We start from the raw sequence: 15,113 nt of genomic DNA, 5'->3' as shown, positions 1-15,113 counted from the left end.
CCACTGTACTCTGCTCGCTTGCCTAGCAACAGAACGCGTGGCGCGTGATTCCAAGTCCTACATCACCCCCCCCCTGTTGAAAAAAGTTAGCCGTCCCGGCTAAACACAACGCGTCACGCGGAAACACAACATACAAGGAAAACACAATATACAACAGAATGTACACAATCCCCAACTCACAAAGTTTTAAGAAAAAGTAAATCGTCTTGAGCGGGTTCCCGCAGCCGGTCCCGAAACGTGTGCCCCTCGTCGTTACACCGGCCATTCCCCGATGAGACCCCAACGTGGCCTCGTGTGTCCCGGGGTGTCCCCTGACTCTAAAATGGCGATCCTGCAGACACACGGGGGGTAGACTGCTGAGGTGCGTCCTTCCGTCGCCGCACAGTACGCTCATCGGACACATCCAATACAGGCCGTTCCGGGATGGGAGATGACACATCATAAGGCACCACATATCTATTTAAGCGCGACGGGTGAATGTGCCATAATCGGCGACCGTATCGAATCCTCACACTCTGATCCCGACGAACTTCCACAATCTCAACGGGCCCCTGCCAGGGCCGATGGAATTTTGGTGATGTGCCTATCGGCACCATCGGACAATGTAACCAGGCCTTGTCCCCCACCTGCCATGGTTCACGTGGAGGCTGTGTACCGTGCAGGCGCTCATCAGCCGCCTGTCTGCGTTCCGTATTTCCCAGCGAAGCCTCCCTGGCCTCTTTCAACCGATCCAATACCTCACGCATGGGGACAGGCACCGTTGGCGACTTTCCTTTAGATTTCACCCCCAGCCTGACCAAGGCCGGGGCTTCTGGTTCACGACCATACATCAAATAGAAGGGTGAATACCCTGTTGAAGCGTGTGGGGCTAATCTATAAGCGGCCAAGGCCGCCGGGACATGGAGATCCCAGTCTGTCTGAGTCGAATTAACCTGTTGGTACAACATAGACATCAATGTTCGATGAAGATGCTCGACCATCCCGTCGGTTTGCGGGTGGTATGGGGATGTCTGAATTTTCCTTGTACCCAATGCGTCACACACTTCCTTCTTACCCTGGTCCATAAGCAGGTGCTCCGGGGCACCTTTATCAAAAACGTAACCCTGCAGGAAGGCCTCAACGATCGATCCTGCCGATTGGTCCGCTAGCGGCCATGCCATAGGCCACCGAGTGAGGTACTCGACCCCTACAAGCAGGTATTTGTGACCCCGCGGGTTAACGGGGAACGGTCCCAGAATATCAAGGGTCACAATCTCGTTCACCCGCGAAACACGTATCAACTGCAATGGTACCCGATATGGCTGTGCCGGCGCCTTCCGCCGTGCGCACTCGTGACAAGCCTTAACATACAAATGAACATCATTCTGTAATCCCGGCCAATAGAAATCGTTACTCAGAGTCAAAGCCGTTTTCTTCTCCCCCAAGTGCATCAATCGCTCGTGCGTGTCGCGAATAAGTTCCCCTCTCAAACATAGTGGTACCACAATACAAAACTTCTGCAAGACGACATCCCATCTGACCAGGAGGTCGTCAACGAGTCGAAAAAAGGCCCGATCATCCGACTGTTTGGAACGAGAGGCCCGAAGCCTTATTTTGGTAAGTGAAGGATCGTCCACCTGCAAGCGCGCCCAACGATCCCGTGACAATCCCAGCAACCCTGTCTCTTTTGCCAGTGCTTCGTCAACCCGGTCTGAATCGGCTGCAGCGGCCATGGCCGGAATGCCCTGCAGCGGCGGCCCGCAGCGCAGCGATCCCTTGGAGCATCTAAACAAGCCCGATGATTGAGGCAATCGGGACAGAGCATCCGGGTTAACATGACGCGTCCGTTTTCTGTGCTGGACTGTGAATGAGTATCCCTGCAGGACCTCAAGCCAGCTGGCCATTTGGCCCGAGGGTTGATCGATCCGCAAGGAGTACTGTAGTGCCACGTGGTCGGTGCGGACAAAAAATTGCCGCCCGTACAAGTGTGGTCGATACAGCTGCACAAAGTGTACAATCGCCAACAATTCCTTGCGTGTTACATAATATCTTTGCTCTGCCAGGGACAGTACGCGGCTGCCATACGCAACGACCCTTTCAACTCCATCAATCATTTGCGACAATACAGCACCGATGCCCGTATCACTGGCATCGGTGTCCAAAATAAACATTTCCGCAAAATTTGGATATCCGAGCGGCGGTGCATCCGCCAAAGCGTCCCGGAGCGTTTCAAACGAACGCTGTTCTTCGTCACCCCACAGAAACTTCTTATCCTTAGCAGTCAGCGTGTGCAGCGGTCTCGCAGTTTTTAACAAATCGACGGTAGTATGACGCAAATCTCACAAAGCTATGTACTTCCGACACTGTCTTAGGTACTGGCCATGCACGTACACAACTGGTTTTCTCCGGGTCTGTGGCGACCCCCGCTTCACTGACCACATGCCCCAAGCATTTAACAGACGTTCTCAACAAATGGCATTTTTGGGGTTTAAATTTCGAATTGGCGTCCCGCACCCAGCCAAACACAGCCCGTAGCCGCTGCAAATGTCCCTCAAAATCCTCATTGAACACGATGACGTCGTCAAGGTATTTCAAACATGACTCCCACTGCAATCCAGACAAAACAAGTTCCATCAATCTTTGAAAGGTGGCTGGCGCGGAGTGCAGCCCCATCGGCAGCACATTAAATTGGAACAACCCTTGCGGCGTGCGGAAGGCCGTCTTCGGTTTAGATTCCTCGTCCAAAGGCAATTGCCATAAGCCAGACAAGAGATAAAAAGTGGAAAAAAACTTTGCACCGGACAATGCGTCCAATGAGTCGTCAATGCGAGGGGAGCGGGTAAGCATCCGCCACTGAAACCTTATTCAATTAGCAGTAATCCACACAAAATAGTAGAGAACCATCTCGTTTTTTAACCAATATGATCGGAGCTCCCCATGGGCTAGAAGAAGGGGAGACGATATTCTGTTGATACATCTCGTCAACCGTTTTCCGAATGCAATCCTTTTCCAGAGGGCTCACATGGTGAGGATTCAATCGAATTTGGGGCGCATCCCTAGTATCAATGTGATGTCGCAATAAGGTCGTGCGACCGCATCAAACTTCCCTGAGCTAAAAACGTCCCTGAATTCCCAAAGCAACTCCCTTAACCGCATCCACTGCTCGGGTGTCAAATCGTCGTTGCATTGATACAAATCGCGAAACCAGCTTGGTTCCTCCTCCACCCGTGGCAGCGTGTCACCACCCCCAGTTGCCAAACACGCATTTCCTTTCGAACCCCGTGCAACCGACGCGTGCGCCAACGTAGTCTCCTCTTGAATAATGACCAGCTCGTGTCCCGTGTTTACAATCTGAATGAACGGTTCGGCTGTCGCCGGCACCATCGTAAAAGCACCCACCAAAGAGGGCATTCGTGCCACGGCATTGGAGGGCGACAACAGAATGCCTTCCTCCAAGTTACCCACTGACAGCCCTTTTTTCAACCTTAATGGCACAAGCATCTGCATCGCAGGTGGAACGCGCACCGTGCGGCTAATTACCACCTGAACCACAGCATTGACACGAGCAAATTTAGATGGAGTTCCCAATAATTTTAGGCACTTCCCAGACGGCAATTCCAATTGTCCCTTCTCAATCGAAATCTTAATTGGCATCTTTTGAAAAAAATCCGTGCCTAACAAACAAGGTACAGCCAAAACAGACGAAACCAAAATGTATCCAGTTACGCACACCTCCCCGACTTGTATCGTTTCAAGTACTCGACCCAAAATTCCCAAACTGCCCCCATTTGCCGCTATACACTGCCCATCCACAGGTTCCAAAACATCGGGCGAGGTTGGTAATAATCGGAAAGTTTGCAAGGAAATAAGTGTCGCCGAAGCCACCGTATCGACAATGACTCGAACCTGAAAGCCTTGAACTAGCGCCATCACATCCGACGAACCCGGCGCAGCTCCCAAAACCTGATGAGCCAACGCACCCCATACAGCATTCTCCTGTGCATCATACGAAGGGGGATCAACAGTGTGTGGTGTCGCGGATGGGTGAGGTGTAGAATACGGCCGTGTATTGCATGTGTCGCGACTCGCCTGATAATCCAGCACGTCAGCGGACCGCCATGGCCGCCCGTCCCCGAGCGGCGGGGCGGGCCCAACGGTGGTTGTGCGGCCGCTGCCGTCAGCGACGTCGGCTCCCACTCCGGTAGGCCTCCATCCGCCCCGATGCCCACCACCAGGGGCAGTGGTGGCACCGCCGATGGCTCGTCGCGAAGATCCAGGTTGACCTGGATGTTCTTGGTAATCTGTAAAGATGACCCGTCGTTGTCGCTGTCGCTGGGAAGTGAGAGGAGGACTCGTAGCTCCTTCGCCATCTGCAACAGCTTCTCCTGGGCCAAGGAATCAAGGGCAGCCTCATCCATTGCCGGGTAAGCCGCTTGGCTGAGGGTCAATAGCGCACTGCGATACGCGAGGGGAGATTCTCCCACGGCTCGTCGCCTCAACGAAACTTGCGCTTGGCGACCGATCGAGGTTCATAAATGTTCTGCATAGCCGTGAATATCCCTGACAACGACAAGCGAACCCCCCGAGGGAGGCCGTAGAACGTCGCCAGCGCGTCGTCGTCCAAGGCCGTTGGCAGGGCCTGTAGCGCTTCAGCTTCCGTCCACCCGAGCGACTCATACGCTGCCCGAAATCGTCGTGTAAACGCCGTCCAGTCACCGACTGTAACCTCGAAGCGTTCCATGTGCAGTCGGCATGGCGTGCTCGAAGGCAGCGATTCCAGCTCCTCCACAGCGTCCAGCTGTGCACCTGGCGCATCGGGAGATCCAGTCGCGCCGCCGGCCCCCGCAGATGTAACGAGGTCGTGCGGCCGCTGATCCGATCCCGTCGGCGCCTCCCGTACCGTCTGGATAAATTGTTCAAATTCTTGTGTGAGCGCCGCCATCCTGACCTCCCACGCCACCAGCGTAGCTCTCCATACGTGAGGTGGGCTCGGCTCATCCTCGTCGTTCGGGTCGCCCTCGTAACACGGCGGTGCCCCATCAGTCGCGTCCCCCGGGGAAGCGGGAGCCTCCACTCCCGATGGAGGTTTCACGTCCCCATCGCTGCTGTCGGCCGATGATGCCGCCGGCAAGTTCTTCTTCTTCGTAACTTTCTTTGACATATCGGCGTAGTTCTTTCAATCACTTCTAACACCAGTTGTAGGACTCGTACTCTCGTTGTCTTTCTCGTCTCGTTTATTCATGCGTAGAGTTCACACCTCCTCATCATCGCTCCGTGTCTCTCCGTTTCTCTCCGATGCACAACTCGCCATTAACAACACTCCATGTCTCCCCATTTCTACCGTACACTGTATCCTCTTTATCCATTACTACCGTACACTCCGTTCTCTCTATCCACTGCTACCGTACACTGCGTTCTCCCTATCCACTGCTACCGTACACTGCGTTCTCTATATCCTTATCGTACCTATCCCTACTTACTGCTGCTCTGTCTCTCTCCCGGGCACCAACCGCTCCAGCTCCAATCCTAACCAAGACTCCCGTCTCTCCATCCCGCTGTGCCCTATATCCCTGCACCAATTAATCCCAATCAATTACTCTATCCCCCGCTTTGCCACTCGCCCCCAGGCCCCCAGCCTCACGTGACCATGTTATTGCCGCCAGGCCGGCGTCGATCATTAACCACTCACCCTCCTGACCAATCACCGGCCTGCGTCCTCAGTCACCCCTAACACCTGTCGTGTCTCTTAACGACTCCCCCCTTAATGCCACGACAACAACAACCGTGTCCTCAGATGCTCCCACTGTACTCTGCTCGCTTGCCTAGCAACAGAACGCGTGGTGCGTGATTCCAAGTCCTACACATGTATTAACACCAACACATAGCACAAAGGGGTTACTGCCCCTTTACCAGATGACCTATGGGGGTGGACCACCAGGCTAACTACGCTAATTACTTGGAGTAACTACAACGGACAGGGCCCGAGCTGCGGTCCTCGTCCACGTGTTGGTGACTTCTTCTTGGACGTAGATCGTAGCTCTTCAGATGACGACAGCAACGCTGAACCCCAGTCCCTGTGCGGACCCCGGTTTATATGCTCCAGGGTCGTGGCTGGCCCCGCCCTTGGCCATGACCACCTTCGAGAAACCTCTTGCTGCTTCTCGACGATTCCCGTAGAATCTACCCTGACACGTGAGCACCACCAAGCCCCCACCTGGGGCCCCTGTGTAGATCTTACTGGTCACGTGCCTTCCAGGGTCAACCAGAGTGCCATGGCCTAAGGTAACCTCATCCCATAGCTGACACTCTCACACTCCCTCCTGTATGAGTCAGCACTGCGCGCCACGTGTGGTGCCACTGCGTGAATCCAGCGCCCACCGAGCCCCCTCTAGGGCTGGTACTACACCCACCTATGGGGTATCCGCGATGACAATGCGTCGCATGCCGTGTCGCTTCATACGTGGTGTCCGCGATGTGAGTACATTGCATGCCATGCCCCTCTAGGGCCGGCACCACACAGTGACATCCGCTTTGTACCGAATTGCTTTGTACCGAAATCGGGTGCCGGTATATGCCGCTTTTATCTTTATTTCAGTGAACGGCACAGTTTTCATTATAGACCCCTATTGAAAAACGTGTCTGAGTTCGGTTGACCGAGGGAAAGTTGATGATCCACCGTCTTACTGATTCAATGGGTTACTCACTAATCCACTCAATATTTGATTCACTCACCCACTTGGCAATCTATTTAGTGAGTCATCCGTTCACTCACACACTTACCCACCAGTCATTAAACCTCTCACTGAACGACTTACTAGGATTTTCACCTGTCCAGAAATGGGTATGTGTTTGGATGGCTCTAGGAATTGATTTGTAATTAAGATCTGATATAGGCATTGCTGTGTTGAACTTTACTCCACTGTCTTCATTATAGACCATAGTGCTGACTGAGTCGATATGTCCGGATTAAGCCTAGAGTTGAAAATAGTGGCCACCCGATGCAATCACACACACGCCCTGCCGTGGCAGTGCCCAGGTGTTGTTCGATATTTGCACCACATGTGGTTCTGAATTGGTTACCGCAAACGATCCCCACTTGTCAATTCCCGACTCCTTGTGCAAGCGCCGTCGTCTCACGTCATCCTGAAGGAGGAAATTTCCCCGGGTTAAGGAGGAATACGTGAAGCACCCATCAGTTCCAACGCATCATTGCATTGCAGTCTTTGTCTTTGTGTGTGTGGGGAGCGGTAGTGTAGTGGTGAACGCGCTGCGCTACGAATACTGGCGACCCGAGTTGGATTCCTGCCCACGGCCAACGTCAGTGACGATCATTTTAACCGGTCCTAGTACTCCGCTAGGTCGACTCGGCCGCAAATGGGTAGCTGGCGCGATGTGAAATATCGCCACTGGAGAGACTTAAGTGGTGGGGCGTGGTGCTGGCCACCCACCCTTTCTGTACCGATCCTGCCTTGATAAGTGTTTAAATAGCATGCGTTTAGAGTAGTTTGCTGCTATACATGTCCACGTAATGATACACCACTTTGTTGGGTTATCCTTTGTGGCCAGGTCGCTTCTGAAAAGGTTCTGAATAGCTCAGTGGGCCTTACCTGGTAAAATAAAATAACAATTGTTTATAGTTTAAACATTTTAAATAGGTGCTCGCTAACCGCAATTGGCCACCAGAAGTCTGTTAAAGGCTATACGGGGATGGGGGGGGGTCTTCGTCTGAGAGCAATCGTTGCAATGCAGGTGTAGTGGTGATAACTACTCGCTGTTCGCAAGCTGTGAGAGAGCAGTCAGTAAACAAGGTTTTCCCGCTCAATCTAACGGTTAGGGTCAAATGGGGTGAGGCAGGATCCAAACGCCAGATTGGGAAGGACCAATCGGAGGGGTCCACGAGGTGGTCAACCCGGCCACAAACAGGTATAAAAGCCAGAGCGCTGAGAGCTCTTGGCTAGTTCTGCGACACGAAGACTCAAGTCGGCTGAAGACAGCTAGGACCCTGGACCAAGCCTTTTAGCCCTTGTCAGGGCTGGGGCTCAGTGTAACCAGTGGTCAGGGGAGATAGGTCCTGGATAGGACCCTGGCTCCCGCAGGGCCAGCGGCGGGTCAGTGTGCCTCCCCTAGGCCCCAGCCGGAGGACGCTAGGCTAGCGGGGAGATTAGATAGCTGGCAAGTACGGAGACTGTAGCCCTTAGAATAGGAGCGAAGTGTTAGCGTGAGCTGTACAGGGTTGGAGGGTGTACCTCCTCAGGTTAACGGGTAAGGGGACTGTATACCCCTTGTGTGTTAGGGACTGTGTAATTAAGACAATAAACTGTGTGTACCATAAAGAAGTGTATTAGTCCGTCCTTGACAACACTACACAGGGGGACGAGCAAGGAACACGGCGAGATTCGGCTGACGCCGGGCCTGAAAGAGAGCGTGGATTAACCGTCTGTGACAGCCAGTGGCTTCCACCGGTGCACGTGGGATTTCACTAATCACCGCACACACCACCCTGAGCCCGAGCGTTGGTTAAGATTGGACGCTTGAACTGGCGGCGGAGCCAAAGTAGAGAGAACGACTCAGAGTTAACTCGCTTACAAGGGGAGGCACGCATGTGAATTAAAGTTATTATATCTTTTTAAATCGTCTGCTCTTCTTGGCGAGCTCGACGACAGCCGCTCCATCAGCATCCTCTGCAGCGGCGTGGAGGGAGGGGGTGGAGGTGTGGGGACCCTGAGGCCACCGTCGAGTTCGGCCAGGGACTGTGTGTGATGACGCGGTTCTGTAGCTGTTCACATCCCCTGGGCGGCCTGTGGTCACCCTCACCCCACACGGTAGGCTGTGGTCACCCTCACCCCACACGGTGGGCTGTGGTCATCCTCACCCCACACGAAGTCGGTTTCAAATGGACCCTGGCCGGTAGGGGAACCTGCCGAGCAGCAGGGCCCATGACCAGCGTGGCAGCAGTTCGAAGTAAGGAAGGCGAGCCGACATTAGTTCTCGTGACATCAAGATTAGATCCACCCCCACCCTCCTTCATCTGGGATCGCGCTGGTGTCACCACCCTTTAAATCTAACCTAGATCCGGAAGAACGCTGGCGACTGAAGTATGACAGCACGGACGTACAGAATGAACACATCGCTTGAGACCCAAACATCGTAGCCTCTTTAACACTCCTCCTCCTTCGAATTTTCCTTGAAGTGACTCCGGCGGAACCATCAACCGCAACTGAAAATCAACAGGCCGATGAGCGAATTTTCTTCATCAATGGAAAACATGATGACACAAGCCACAGTAGTGCGACTGTGGCCATAAAACCCACACTATGGACTAGATATTAAACCCATAGAGAGACACAGAGATACACAGAGACCAATCAAATACGTAGACACTTATAAAAGTAAATTAAAGACAAGCCATAGTAATACGATTGCGGCCATACAACTCAAATTTTGGACCATATAGTAAACCACTGCGATCTGCACTCCTTCAACGGAGTCGGAAGAAGACCATAACTTCACGAACTGTCTCTCCTGAAGCCCTCTGGTCGTGGCCGGCAGACCTCGACATTGGTATTTAGCTACTGAAAGCATTGTTGTCATCATACACAAGGATGTAACACTACATTGGACGCGTCCAACATATCAGCGTGGCTCAAACAGTTGCTGTAGAGAAACACTCACGTGTCTCTCTGCTCAATTACTCACTCCCCGAGCGCCTCATGCGACAGAGGAGATGGGCTCGGTGCAGGGGCTTCTTGTGATGATAACCCAGTGCCGACGCGGCGCTCTTATTCATTGAATTGTGAAGCTGCACTGGGCATCGTTGAAGCTGCACTGGGCATCGGTGAAGCTACACTGGGCATCGGTGAAGCTGCACTGGGCATCAATGAAGCTGCACTGACTAGTGGCGCCCGGAGATGGTAGAGACGGTGACGACGACGAGAAGAATGGTGAAGACGACGAGAAGAATGGTGGTGGCAAGACGGGAATCCCACTCCAACAACAACCCCGAGGTCCCTCAAAGGGGCCCCTTTTAACCGTCAGCGTGGCCTCGCTCCGCCCCGGCCACGCCCCCTTTCTGGAACCTACTAGTGGGTTTCTGGTGTGCTCCTTCTGTGACCTTTCCCCTCGATCTCCCTCTCGTGAATATCCTGGCCTGCTGACGTCAGGACTGCCGTACGTCGCAGATCCCCTTTTCTGCCAGCAGCCAGTGCTATGCAACTGCACGTGCCACGTATATACGCATACACGGGTGAAGAATACATAAACACACGTATACACGCACACACGAGACACGTATACATACACATAACATGTGTACACGCACACGGTACACGTGTACACACATACGCACACTGAGACGTCACTCTTAACTTGAACCGACTCTACGAACGCAGATATTGTCGATCGCTTAGCGTGTCACGTGGGAAGTATTTAACAATCATCGGGCGCGTGCGACGTTGAGCGACTCTTAATTTTACACGTGAATGAGAGTCAATTGGTAAACGCGGAAAGGCGGAGCATGGTGGCGGTGCATCGCGTGGACTGGAGTTGGGGGAGCCCTACTGCAGTGTGCCTTCACCCTCAGAGAGATAGCGTGCACGACGCTCTGATTGAACTCTCAGACCAAAGAGTTAACGCCCTTCCAAGTAAAAAAAACCCAAACACTGCCACTAGCTTTCAAGGTGACCTCCACGATTTCTAATACAGTGACTGCCCAAATAAATGGGCAGACAAGATGCCTCCATTGCACGTATGTCCCTCCACATTCCACGGAAATGTTACACATCCCATCTGCCACGTAGACTTCCCTTGGAGAGTGCATCAATTCAGCAGTATTGGTTCCACGTAAGCAAGATCACTGGACCGGTTTCGACATTTGGTGTCTCATCAGTAGGGAAAAGAGTCGCTTGAACCAATGCTGGAAGCTGCCAGATGTTTACAGGCAAGAGCCCTCTGTGTTCGACATGAGTCCTGGTTTAACCCTCAACTGTATGACTGACATGTACCGGACTGTCAAGAGAAATGTGGGGCCACATCTCAGTTTAACACGTAAGCTTTCGCGACCAAAATAATCCATTATACATGTTTTTGGGGTTAGATCGCGGAAATATATAAATGTGTCGTTAAACCCGCCACCACCCGACACAGACAATTAATAAGGTTTGTCACATAAACAGAACATGCCAATTCGTTACTAGTACAGCACACCGGTGTGTTGGAGACCCAAGCCACAACATTTACCATCTGAATTCGACATTTCAACAGTAACTACAACTAGATTAATCAGGCTGTCGCCTGATGAAGCTGGTTTTGTTACGGGGGCCACATCTCATTTGAAAAAAATATATTTTATTTTTGAAGGCCACCTTGGGGTATCAGTTCAGCTGCATCCCGATTCACCCAGCACCCATCGTCACATCCGAACGCGTAGCGACTCACATTGTGAACCACGTGGTTCAGTCGTACGAATGCCCCTCCGCAACACGTGAAATGTGATCCACACTGGCCTGCATCGCATCTATGAGCCTCTGACATCATTGCCACGTAGAGAGCTCTCGAGAGTTACACGGATATCTACAAAGGTATATATATATACATGAAGCTGCATAGAGAGCCAATGCATGTGTAATAATGTTCCAGGAGACTGGACGCCGGGGTTTGGAGGCACACGTATTTATTCCATGTCGGCACAGCACAACACTGACATACAACACTGGAGGAGGTATCGGCCCCCTCACCCGTCTAACTGGGGATACACTCTCTAGCTACGCCTAGCCTACCTCTGGGTCCTCCACTAACGGGCTAGGGGAGGCTAGCTAGCCCGACACTGGTAAGTCGGGCTCACGGTACCCGGAGTCCCAGACCAGCTCTTACAAGAGCAGCGGATCTGGCTCTCGGGACCACGCCGCTGGCTCGATCCTGTTCGGCCCTGATAAGGGCGGCGATCCAGGGGAGTCCAGGGCTCTATCTATGACGATCTTCAGCCTTCACTGGTTAGCTTCAACATCTCTCCCTGAGCCCTCCGGCTCATCCCCTTTTATACCAAAACCCCCGCTGAGGGGTGGGGCCCCGGGGGATCCCAGCTCCGAGTCAGCCCCCCAGGCTGCCCGATGCGGACGTCGCTGGGAGCACCTTCCCGTGCACCGACATAGCCACGCCCACTGTGTTTCTTTCCCATCTGATCCCATTCTATAACAGCCCCTCCGTAACACCCCTACATCACCCCCCCCTGTACAGCTCGCAGCCGTCCCGGCTGCAACAACCACAATAAAAGTGTATTTACCCCTTGAACCCGCGTGTGCCTCACAATTTTTTTCAACAATAACAACAACAAGAACACCAACAAGAACCACAACAGCAAGAAGAGAAATAACACGACGCACCCCCCCCACCCCGAATAAATACGAATTCCGTAAGAGCACCCTATATACAATCTGCAGGAAACACACCACACACACAACACACAATGAACCCAACATACAGTATATACAATCCAATTTGCAGGAAAACACACCACACACACAACACACAGTGAACACAACATATGTACAATCCTCCGGGCATCACAAAAGTCTGCGCGTTTTCGCGCGCGTTCTTGCAGCAGGCCCGTCACACGGGGCAACCCCGGATGGCGGACTGTTGGGTGGCAACCGTCCGTGTCCGAGTGAGTCACTTTCCGTTGCCGCGTGACCCTCGGCATCCCCAGGAGGGGTTGTCGGGCATGAGCCCGTCACTCCCGGTGCACCTGGGGGCGGGACAGCCGGCAGCACGTTAGGTGAGAGCAGCGGAGACGGACCCTGTGAGTCGGCGGACCCCCCACATGTCTGGCCACGCGTGTGTGAAGTGGGAACTCGGGCCGCAATGAACGGTTTCAATCTGGAGGGGTGCACAAACCACCGCCGCTTCCCCCATTTGATGCGTACACACTGAGGCCGCAAAACCTGAACCACCTCCACAGGGCCCCGCCACGGCCGCACCAGTTTAGAGGAGGTTGCAAGTGGTACCTGTGGACAGTGTAACCATGCCTTGTCACCCGGTTTCTACTGCAGCACGTGCGCCCGACCCAGCCTGAGCTTCTCGTTAGCCTTCTGGCGGAGGTCGGAATTTTGCATAGCAGCCTCCCGTGCCTCTGTTAATTTAGCAATATTGAATTTAACATGGTCGGCCAATTTAGTTTTACCCCGCGGCGCGGAGATCTGCAGCTGGGTCTGAACAGGCGGGTCAGGTTCGCGGCCGTACATCAAGAAGAAGGGGGGAAATCCCGTTGCCGCATGGGGAGCCATTCTATATGCTGCCAAGACCCCTTGATTTTGAAGGTCCCAATCGGTCTGTGAGTCCGAGACCTGTTGGGACAGCATTGACGTGATGGTTCGATGCAGACGCTCAACCATCCCGTCAGTTTGCGGATGATATGGGGAGGTACGATTTTTTTTCGTGCCCAGGAGCTCACAGACCTCTTGGAGAAGTTTACCAGAAATATTTTTGCCCTGGTCGGTCAGCAGCCGCTCCGGAGCACCTTTGTCCAGGACGTATCCCTGGACAAAGGCCTCCGCGATGGCTGCTGCCAACTGGTTGGCAAGGGGCCAGGCCATAGGCCAGCGCGTAAAATATTCCACCCCGGTCAACAGGTATCTGTTGCCCCTGGGGGTAGCGGGGAATGGGCCCAGGATATCAAGCGCGACAAGCTCGTTGACCCTGGAAACTTTGATGGATTGCAAAGGCGGGTTAGACTCCCGTGCTGGTGGTTTACGTTGCGCACACCGAGGACATGACCCCAACAGATCCCCGACATCCGTTGTCATGCCCGGCCAAACAAAATCTAGCTGGAGCATGGCGAGGGTCTTTTGAGTCCCCAGGTGGAGGAGGCGCTCATGAGCGGCCCACACCACCTTACCCCACAAAACAGAAGGGACCACCAGCCGGTGTCGATGGGATCTCCCATCCCAATGCATTAACAGACACTGGACCATCTCCCATGAGTCGACATCACCCTTCCCCCGCCCAGCACTTCCGACGCGACGATGCAACGCGAGGAGGGAGGTATCCTCCATCTGGAGGCGCCCCCATTCAGCAACAGGCAACCCCAACAGGGAATCTTTTCCCTGTTGTGCAATCAAATCCATCATCGACGTTGCGTCAGCGGCGGCCGCCAGGACCGGAACGGATATCTCACTCGGAGGCCTGCAACGTCCCGACCCCAGGAGGCATGCGCATTTGGAGGTGGTTGGCATCCGTTACAGAGCGTCCGCATTGGTGTGGCGAACGCCCTTACGGTACGTAGTTTCGAAATCGAAGTCCTGGAGAATCTCCAACCATCGAGACAATTGTCCCGATGGTTGTTGAACTCGCAGGGCGTACTGTAGTGCCGCATGATCTGTGCGGACGGTGAAATGCCGACCGTACAGATATGGGCGATACTGTTGGATGAAGTTAACAATTGCCAACAGTTCCCGATGGGTGACACAATATCTTTGCTCCGCTGGAGACAACACCCGACTACCGTACGCGACTACCCGTTCCACGCCGTCAACCACCTGCGAAAGCACGCCCCCAATACTTGTGTTGCTCGCGTCCGTGTCGAGCAAAAAGGGTTTTGAAAAATCAGGGTAACCCAAGGGAGGAGCGTTTACCAGCGCGTCCCGGAGGGATCGGAAGGCAGCCTCCTCCTCCTCCTGTCCCCAGTGGAACCAGACCCCCTTCGATGTCAAAGCGTGTAGGGGCTTTGCAATCGTTGCAAAATCCACGACAAACTGTCGGTAATACGACACAAATCCAACGAAACTCCTGACCTCTCCCACAGAGGTGGGAGTCGGCCAGGAGCTGACACACTGCGTTTTGGCGGGATCGGTAGCAATACCTGAGCGTCCGACGATATGTCCCAAATAACGCACGGATTCGCGTAACAAATGACATTTTTGGTGTTTAAATTTCAAATTAGCAGCCCGCATTTTGAGGAAAACCGCCCGCAACCTCTGTAGATGTTCGTCGAATGTTTTGCTAAAGACGATAACGTCATCCAAATAAATCAAGCACGAGTCCCATTGTAACCCAGCCAAAACCAATTCCATCAATCGCTGGAAAGTTGCCGGCGCTGAGTGGAGTCCCATCGGCAACCGGTTGAATTGGAACAGGCCGTGCGG

The sequence above is a fragment of the Lampetra fluviatilis genome, chromosome 43 (genome assembly GCF_964198595.1).
Source record: "Lampetra fluviatilis chromosome 43, kcLamFluv1.1, whole genome shotgun sequence".
Classification (NCBI taxonomy): Eukaryota; Metazoa; Chordata; class Hyperoartia; order Petromyzontiformes; family Petromyzontidae; genus Lampetra; species Lampetra fluviatilis.
The sequence above is the reverse complement of the archived record's forward strand: the minus strand, read 5'-3'. Positions refer to the sequence as shown.